Source organism: Leuciscus leuciscus (genome assembly GCF_965113295.1).
Source record: "Leuciscus leuciscus genome assembly, chromosome: 4".
Lineage (NCBI taxonomy): Eukaryota > Metazoa > Chordata > Actinopteri > Cypriniformes > Leuciscidae > Leuciscus > Leuciscus leuciscus.
Window position 1 is genome coordinate 52,960,200 of NC_138728.1, and position 10,893 is coordinate 52,971,092.

Genomic DNA, 10,893 nt, shown 5'->3' on the forward strand with positions numbered 1-10,893 from the left:
ATGTGAATGATAAGGGCAGGATGATTTTCACATCATTTTGAAGAAAAAACTCTAGGCAAAGACATCAATTAGTCAAAAGTCTTATTGTCACATATTTAGTATGTGTTTTGTGGCCTTATTTCAGAAACTTTAGTTTTTAGTTTTTTCAATAACCATGCATAAACATTATTCTCTCAAAAATACAAACATGTACATGCATGTTGCTCACATATTATGGTAGCCCTGTTTGTGCTAAATAGAGTGTAATTATACCTTTGCCATTAATATGTTTATAAGCAACTGAAAAAAGCACAAATGTCAGGGCATGTCAGAACATCTCAAGGACCCCAAAAACCCCTCAGACCTCAGAGGGTTAAACAATTTCAAAATCTTTTAAACAAAGTCTTGTTTCAGAGTCGATATGCTCCGGTGAAAACTATGTGAACTTTGATGAGGCCGAGAACAATAGCGCTTTTATTTAACAATTATTTTCAATAATATTGAAAAACGGTTCAATAACAATGTTCAATATAAACAAGAATCTGACTCTAATGCCACTGTGCTTGTTTCACATATAACTGTTGATTGTTTCACATATAATAGTTAGATGATTTATCTAACCATTGAAATTTACGATATGTTAAAACATTTCGGCATTCTGCCGAATAAAACTCTGGTGTCAAAGTGTGGACGGAATAAAAAATGAATCAATTCACGTAAAAATACCACGTATCAACCGTAATTCATTGGCTTAACCGTTGTTTAGCGACACACACAAAATAACAAAATAAGTGTAATAGTTAGACGAGTTTAAAGCGTAATAGGTAACAGAAACACAGCCATACTCATCTTTCACGTCGATGTTTCGTAGGCATCGCAGAAAGATTTAGTCAAACACTATCGTGTAGAAGGACCTATAATGTATAGGATACATTCCTAACATGTTTGACCACGCTCTATGTACTTTTTGCAAGCTGTACAAAAAGAAACAAGATGTCAATGACAGACATTCAAAACGGATCACTTATAGTGGCTTTTCTGTATTTGTTTTAAATGGCTCATGATGATGCATCTACTTTTAACCCAGCTGACCTCTAGAACTTACTTTTCGTGTTAATACTTTGTGTGATTCGTATTTGTGTGATTGATATCAATTTAGTCAAACTATCGCTTAAATTCTTAAGCGTCATTTATTTCTATAAACGGCTCTCAAAGAAACGTCTTCAACTAAAACACACACACACACAGTCCAACGTACAACATGTGAAACAGTGTCGCCTGCTATCTGAACAAGATGACTAAATCTAGCGGAGTAATAAACTTTTGTGTATTTATTTGTGTATCACAAATTCTTAGTAATTTGGTCTTTTTGAATCTTACATGGACACGTGTGATTCCAAAGATGATGTTTTAAAGTTATAGAGTGTGGAACTTTGCATCACTACGGTGTGACAAAATATGCTGCCGTGTAAAAATACGCCCAAAGATACAAAGGAGGAGAATATCTAACTGTATAGTGTGAACATTCCATTATCTGTTTATTTGGGGTCAGATGTTAGTTAAAAGATAAAGGTATTAGTTAATAACAAAAACTTTAAATCAACATAATATTAATAAAATATGGTTAAATTACAGTTTGAACATGTTTATTTACAACGTTTTGCATTGTGAGTGAGATGTTAGATAAATCTGGTTGCACTATGCCTGAAACTTAGCCATCCACATCTAAACTAAACATCAACCTGATAAATATGAATACGATTAAACAAAACCATGATAATGTTTGTAGAAATAAGCAAAAAACAAAAACAAGTTAATGGCCTTGTGTCAGACTTTGTGACACTTAACTTTTTTATTCTAACTTTAAAAAGCGTCATACAGTATTTGATTTTGGGTGAAAATCTGGAAAACAACCTTACACATGCAGTGTTTTCGCCAACGGACCTAAGCCGTTGAAGGCCTTCTGAAACTTCTGAAGGTCTCTCATGTGTAGATTGAAAAATGGTATGTTGTCATTTAAACATCTGAAACTAAAGTTTTTTTATTAGCTAAAATCATTGTCTGTATTCATAAAATAAGTCCTCATGGGTGTAAAATGATCTGTGCCAATGATCTGAGTTAATTTCTTATCTTTATTTACATGGGACGGGTAAGTCCAAGGAGGCTTCCGTGTCGTTCCGCCATCTTGAAAAAGAGCAGAGAGGGACAAAAAGCACTAGCCTAACTCAACACTACTATAGTCAACAACCAAATTATGACTTAAAAACGTTTTAAGTATTACATTAAAAAGGCGTCATTGACAAAAATTGTAATTCTGGATTAAGTAATAATTATGACAAGTCGAAATGATGACTTAAAAAAGTTGAAATTATGACTATGCGTCATAATTATGAGATGAAATGATGACGTACTAAATTAAAATTATGATAAAGTATTCCATAGTGAAATTTTCTGAATTCAATATAATTGTATTTGTGAAAATGATTCAGTACTGAATCTTCAAGAAACTGCTTGTTTCTGCAGTTCGTGTAGGCCTCTAAGACTATGAATTACTAAAAATGATTATTGATGATTATTCGACTATTGAGTAGCAGCCTGGACAGCCTGGATGAAAACCAGGAATCCTAACCGCTAGACCATATGGGAGGTGTTGATACTGCCCCAGGCACATTTGAAAGGCTGCACTGCAGGGTACAATATAATGCAGGATCATAGTTATGCCGAGCCACAGGAGAAGTTTTAATTAAATTCAAATTTAATTTATCGGTATGTAAATAAATATCGGGATAGCTTTTCCCAGGTGAAAAAGAGCTAATGAAGGAGAAAGACTTTGAAAGGGAAGTTGCCTGCTTTCTTCTGGACGGTTAAGTCAAAGGCACGGTCTAAATGACGAGCTTGGTTGTGTAAATCATTATATAGAACGGTAGAACATGTAACAAGTACATCATAACGGTAGAACATGTACAATTAGTGCTATCGGAAGACACGTTGTCATAGATTCTTGGCACATTTACCAAAGTTGAAAAAGCGAGTAGATGGGAGAACCGCTAGATGGGAGAAATCTTTAACAAAAAAAGCCTCCAAAATCGAGGAGGTCAAAGGTCATGATTCCTGCTATAGCTCCCCCCAAAGTCTGTTCATGCGGCCACCATCAAAAAATGCTAACATTTGAAACTTCTACATATATTTTGAGTAGATGACCGGTGGTATATTCTCAGTAAAGGGTTTCACCCTAGTTCGGGAGATATGATCTTATACATCTTATACGTGTAATAGATCATAGCTACCGTAGAAAAAGTAAGATCATGCTTTGAATTAAGACGATGTGTGATTTTTACTTTGATTTTCCAAATGATACAACCTAGTCTAAATTAGAGCAATGTCGAGTCCTCAGATTTCTTAAAAAACATTGTGACAAACTTTGACAACATGTTTCATGTTGTCTGTTGTATGTTGTATGTAACAATCTAAAGTTTTTGGACAGACGCTGCTTAGTAACAATAATACATAAATCTTCTAAGAAGATATGATTTTAATCAAACTTTTAAAGATTTGATTTAAACTTTTAAGGTTATGCTTTTAAATGAAATTAGTGTAAACTCTGGATGTACTCTGGAAAGGCGTTAGCAGACTAGATTTACTGTGACATTGTCCCCCGAGACTCATCTGGTCTGTAACTCCTCCTCTAGTCTCTGTGAGGGTCTGAAGCTTCAGTTCACACTGTAGTTTATCACTGAAGGATTTATTTATTTTTGCTCTGTTTATGACAACTTAAACTATTTGCTTTTTTGGATTATTTTTATCAGTGCATAAAGAACTACTCCGCCTCTCTGGAAATGCAAGGTGTTTTTATTTAGCTAAAACTTTGTTTACATTTTATTCAATTATTTATTTATTTCATTTTTTTTTAAATGTAGTTTTCTGTGATGGTCGTTTTTAGGTGTACGGGATAGCTATGGAAAACCCCCACCATAAAAATTGAAACCCCCAGATGGACAAAAAAAATGCTGATTGAATCTTTTTCATATAAATGAGATTTAAGACGACCACCTAAAGTTTTGAACAGACATTGTTTAATAACAATTATACTTTAGGTCACCGTTAAACAAAATAATTTATATCATACACAAGTCTTCTAAAAGATAAATAGAAGATGAGTATGTATTCAAACTTTAAAGATTTAATTTAAACAATATTTAAACTTTTACGATTATGATTTGAAATAAATTTAGTATGGAAAGGTGTTAGCAGACTAACATGACATACGCTCTGACACGATGCACAGAGGCTCATCTGTCATCCGATATCCTGAAGGCAGCTATCGTTATTGTCCAGTAACTTCTTTCTCAGCGCTGATCGGAAGGACCTTTTTTCTGGAAGATTCCCAGTTTCTAAATGTTTTCATGGTTGCTCTCTCTGAAGATAGGCCTATGTGGTTGTCATTTTCTCACAGATACAACTTAAGAAATTATTGAATATTTCACAGGCGTGAGATGACTTGTGACGCTTTAAAAATTTTCAAATTATTTTGCATACCCATTATAAATAAATAAAAATACTTTAAGTTCAAGTCAAATTTTTCCACAGACCATCGTTGTAGAATATTTGTTTTTATTAAGACTTTTAATAATTTATTAAAGTTTTTATTAAAAGTTTTATAAACTTTTATTTTTAAAAGATGTCATTTAAACTTTTAGGATTATAAGTTTAACACACCATTCACAATGTCTCATCCCATCACTGAATACACCCCTCTGAGTCAGAGACGCTGGTGTGAGAGAGAACCTCTGTGATTTATGTTAACTCTCTTAAGAGTTGTAACTCTAAACATGTAAGATGAATTTTATTTATTCATCTAAAATAATTGGTTTCAGTATATTTATATAACCATTTTATTTATACACTTTTAAGGAACAGTATGTTTTTCAACTTTTGTGAGTGTGATATTAGGAAACCCCTTCCTCACTTTCACAGTGCTTTGGTATGCGAAGGAGAGGGGTCAAGGCTCACGTGAAGGGGCGCGCACAGACACACACACACACACACACACACACACACACACACGCACACACACACACACACGCACACACACACACGCACACACACACACCGCGCCTCCCTATGTTTTGAGACGGTGCTTTGAGAGACATTCAGGAATGACTATATGAATTCAGTTGTGTAAAACAATTTTGAATCCATTCATACATTGCATTTTTTGTGGACATCAATGGACAATGTGTTAGGAGCCACTTCTTCAACTCTCTCTCTAAAATAAGGTAAGATGATTTTATTTACTTTTATCTAAAACTAAAACAATTGGTTTTAGTAAGCTTTTTATGTTATATTCTTTTAAAAGAACTGAATATTTTTTCAACCTTAGTAAAATTATTTTATAACCATTACATTTATACAGTTTTAAAGGTATGTTTATCAACTATAGTTTAATTATTTTTGTGGGCATCAATATGGACATTATGTGTTAATTTTAACTCAGTCATTTTTTATTCATCTAAAACTAAAATAGTTGGATCAATAAGATATTTATATTATACTTTTAAGGAACGGTATGTTTTTCAACTTTAGCAAGATATTTTATTTTATATTACACACTTTTAAAGGTATGTTTTTCAACTTTAGTTTAATTATTTTTGTGGACATGAATGGTATGGACATTGATGAGTTAATTTTAACTCAGTCATTTTTTATTCATCTAAAACTAAAACAATTGGATCAATAAGATATTTATATTATACTTTTAAAGGCATGTTTTCAACTTTTGTTAGTGTGAGATTCACTTGACAGTTACACTGTAAGGAGGGGGGTCAGAGCTCGCAGGAAGAGGACGCGCGCATAGACACACAGACACGTGCGCGCTCCTTATGTTTTGAGACAGTGTGAGGTCATTCAGGAATGACTATGTGAATTCAGTTGTGTAAAACAATTTGGAATCCATTCATACATTGCATTTTTGTGGACATCCCTGGTAGGTTCTCTCTAAAATAATAAGGTAAGACGATTTTATTCAGCTAAAACCAATTGGTTTTAGTAAGCTTTTAAAGAACAGAATGTTTTTTCAAACTATTGCTAGTGTGATATGCAACATTATGTAGATTTTATAAGTATTTCATTATATAATTTTAAAAAAGAGCAGAATGTTTTCAACCTTAGTTAAATTGCTTTAGATTATATAATTTATATTATACACTTTTAAAAAGAACTTTGGCATGATAATTATTATATAATTTATATTATATAAATTATATGATAATTATTATATAATTTATATGAATGTGAAATAACTAAATGTTTTTTCAACCTTTAATTGTTTTAGATTATATAAATTATAGAATGTTTTATATATAAATGTGAAATAACTGAATGTCACATATATGAAATAACTGACCCCATTTATATACTGCTCAGGAATGTAATGGGAGGGGGGCGCAGGCACAAGCCATATAACCACACACGCACACACATAACTGGGACAAAGTTCAAACAACCGGCAAAACTATGATTTAGGGCTAAAATGGTTAATAAGGTCAAAAACTAACCGTCAAAATTATGATTTAGTCCTAGCTAGGTCATAGGGCAAAAACTAACTGTCAAAAACCATGATCGATAGGTAGGAAGGGCAAAGGTTAATCCCATGACCTCATACCAGGAAGTTCAACCCATCAATCATAAGGTCACCGGAAGTTCAACCTGTCAAAAGGTCAAAGGTCAAAGTCATTAATCATTTTGACACAAGGTCCCGTATAAGTACTACTGAGACAGATAAGAGATTACCTTAATATAAAATCACTCTCCCTCTTAATCCCGATCGCAAATAACCCATCATTTCCTCCTTCGAGGTTGGATTCAACCTTTAATCAATGAAAGGAACTGGGTATATGCACAGTCAAGGACCTTTATTTGGATGGGGCGTTAGCTTCCTTTACGCAACTACAACAGAAATACAACCTTCCAAAAAATAATTTTTTACGATTTTTACAGGTAAGGAATTACTTACGTACACATAATGTCGCCCTGGATGAGGTCCCGCCCTCAATCAGTGATGATTGTCTCACTCAGTTTAGAGGAAATAAAAATCAGTTATCTTTAATTTATGGAAAGTTACAAGCAGCTACTTCTCCCTCTACAAGCCTGATTAGAGAGGAATGGGAGCGAGAGATGGGGATTGGAATCTCTGAAGAGATTTGGCAGAATGGTTAAGAGGATATTGATAAACAATCGGTCAATACAAGATTATGCCTCATTCAATTTAAGGTCTTACATAGATTACATTTCTCAAAAAAGAAATTACATAGGATTTTTCCCAATGTCTCGCCTCCCAATGTCTTAGCTCAGTTTTATTTTCTGCCATAAAATACAGGGATTCTGGTGTGAGGTTTTTAAAATGCTTTCAGATGTACTTAATGTAAACTTGGAACCAGACCCGGTGCTCATTATATTAGGACATTCTAACCATATATATTCGTTGAACAGTGCTCAACAGAAATTTCTCACATATTGTCTGATAACAGCCAAGAAACAGTTACTACTGTTTTGGAAAAAGGTTTATCCTCCTGATGCTAAATTATGGCTTGAGGAACTGACGTCTACTCTACACCTGGAACGAACTAGATACCTTTGGAAAGGCAACATCGGACAATTCCACAAGATTTGGGACCCTTTCATCTGCTACCTCAATAGGAATGTTACTCCTTAATGCAATGTATTGTAGGCTGTCTTAAAGGGTAACTAAACCCTAAACCAACTTTTTTTAGTTAATGATCTGTAAGAATGGGGCTTTATTAGTGCTGTTCATTGATTCAAGTAGTTTTTTTGACATTTGTGTTTAAAGTGTTTTAATTTTACAAAATATGGTGTAAAAACGTCTGAGTGCTGCCCTCTTCAGGTTGAACAGTGGCTACTGCAGTTGAATTTTCCTATTGGAAGTTGTGGTACCCTCTGACATCAGAGAGTACCAGTTAACCACGCCCTTGCCTGCAGAGAGATACGTCCCAGATGCACGCCCCCTCTCCACTGGGCTCTGCCTACTTTTCCAGCATTTTTCAAATATTGCCAGTGGGTGGAGTCAGGCTCTGACCAGGGGTTTAGTTACCCTTTAAAGGGATAGTTCGCCCAAAAATGATATTTAAGCCATGATTTACTCACCCTCAAGCCGTTCGAGATGCATATGTCAATCTTTTTTCAGACGAACACATTTTCAGTTATTTTAGAAAATGTCTTAGATCTTTCAGTGGTTATAATGTGAGGCAATGGGGTCCAGCTGCTTCAAGTCCGAGAATGTGCATGCATCCTTCACAAAAATAATCCACCCGGCTCCAGGGGGATAAACGAAGGCCTTCCGAGGGTAATCCGTGCGGTTTTGTCGTAAAAATGTACATATTTAAAACTTTATAAACGAAAATAACTGGCTTCCGGTGGCGGTTGGTGCGCGTTCATGGAGATGGATGCTGGCGTATGACGTAGGACGTAGCGTAGGAAGCGTCGTGACGTAGAACGAACGTGACAGCGCAGCCAGAGAGCAGAGCAAAACAAAACTCTACGTTCGTTCTTTATTTTTTATTATTATTTTTATTTTTGTAAAAAATTTTTTTGCATATAAGAAAATTAATCCTGGAACCTGTAATTATTTCAATGTCATTTGTTGTTTGAATAAAAAACCCATTTGACAAAAAAATGTATAATATTGTATAATAATATAATTAAAAATCAACATCTAAAAATCTAACAACAATCAGTGTAATGACAATTTTATTCTTTGCATGAAAACACTTGAATTAGCCTAATTTAATACTGTCTGGGTGTATTAAAACTTCAGAATTATATTCATATAGACCTGCAACAGTGATAAGGTAAAGCTAAGAGTGGTCCAGATCAACCTTACGAAAGTGTGACTTACAGAAGATATACTTAGCGAACGAACGTTTCGGGAATCGTGCCATAAGGTTAAGAGAGAGGTTAAGGAATAGGTTAAGAACTACTTAGAGATAAGAACGCTTTGGGAAACCGGGCCCAAGACTTTATTAAATGTAAATAAACAAGAGTGTTTGAAGAACTATATTATTACAAGAATACCGTGTGGGGGTTACATCTAAATAGGTCAATATTGAAGCATATGAAGTGCGATTTACTTACCGTGAAAAACTAGGACATTTGTAGGCTTCTTATACCACCTCTGAACTGGCATCTCAAGAAAAAGCTCTGAAACTCATCTCTGGGAAAACAAGGCAAACCAGTTTTTCAAAAGGCGTGAGAGAAACTCTGGGGAGAGAACACGTCAAAACACGCATAACTGATCATGCAGTAGATGGCATGAGATAGTTTGAGAAATTACAGGTACAGTAAGAGACAGATGTACTTATTTAGCAGACACTTTTATCCAAAGTGACCTATAAGAAACATCATCATGAATATAATACAGGTTATGTATGTGAATTAGTTAAGTGTTTGTAAAAGAAGTGTGTTTATCTCTGTAAAGCTGCTTTGAAACAATCTACATTGTTAAAAGCGCTATATAAATGAGGATGACTTGACTTGGCGTGTCTTCAGCTGTTTCTTAAATCCATTGATGGTCTCAGCAGATCGGGTGGATAATGGCAGCTCATTCCACCATATAGGACCAGAGAGTGCCAGTGTGTAGACGAGGCACAACGACTCGCTGCCACAAGAGGTTAGTTTAAACTTGCTTTAATGCCGACAGCAGTGAAAACAACAGGCAGCAACATCACAAGCTCGCTCCGCCCACGTCCATGCCTGGGACCAGCGCCACATTACACAAACTGCCGCAACCTCATTTTTCGTTAAGAACATTTACCCTTTTCTCCAGTGACTGCTGCAGTGTGAAACACACAAAAGGGGATAAGCAAGATATTTTGGATATCTGGATATTTGGATATATTGGATATTTGGACTGTCCAGCACAGTTCATCTCCAACCCTAATCAAACACACCTGCCTTTAATTTTCAAGTGATCCTGACATGCTCTGAAGACCTTAATTGGTTGCTTCAGGTGTGTTTGATTATGGTTGGAGATGAACTGTGCAGGACAGTCGATCGCCAGGAGCAGGATTGGGCACCCCTGGGGTAGAGCATCAGAGTTTCCAGCAGCCATGTATAAAACATTTTCATAAAACATATTTCTTAAATTTTCAAAAACATATTCTTATCAAATATTCCTTTGATCCTTAGTATCACTATAATTAACTGTTTAGGGTGATTTTAACAGTAATGATGGGCTACAGTAGGCCCATGTTAGTGGTGTTATAAGTGGCACAGTTTTTGGATGCGTTTGATGAGGCGATCTCTTCTCACCTTCAGTTCCCTTTCAGTCGGACACGTTACGATCACTTCAGGAAGCCCTATCATCTTCGAGTACCTACAGAACGAGCCAATGCACATTGGCGTCTGAGCCAATACGAAAATGTAATATATGACACATGTCCCTATATCACAAGTGACGTCATCATATATGCTAAATATAACACGATATATTGCATATATCACATACATATCTCTAGATATATGTTGATATAAGTTTATAACATAATACATGTTCCATATTAAATTATTATATTGACATATACTAATACAATGTATATGATTATTATTTATATAATATTGTATGTTATGACCATATATGTCACCAATATGTTTAATTTATATATGCCAATTTATTTAAACAACATACATACATTTGACATGCCTTTGGTTTTCTTATTAATTCATTCCTTGTTTTTCTTATTTGTCTACACAAGTCTACACAATCCACATTTTATTTCAATTTCTATCCCATTTTAGAATTAGCACCATTTTTTATAAATAAAATTTGATTTATTTTATCATTTTTTATTATTTTACCTCATCTTAACTGGCTTATAAAAACAAAACAAAAACTACACATAT

The 10,893-nt window shown here is 34.6% G+C and overlaps 1 protein-coding gene across 1 annotated transcript in view; it reads right to left on the reverse strand.

Annotated features, from left to right (window-relative positions):
• The window catches only part of LOC309497037 (tripartite motif-containing protein 16-like), a 56,366-nt gene extending 47,115 nt beyond the window's left edge, over positions 1-9,251 (reverse strand). Inside the window, exon 1 of the mRNA XM_082167298.1 lies at positions 9,127-9,251. The gene's annotated coding sequence lies outside the window, so the exon portion shown is untranslated. The remainder of the gene's footprint in view (positions 1-9,126) is intronic.
• Positions 9,252-10,893: the final 1,642 nt, after the last annotated feature.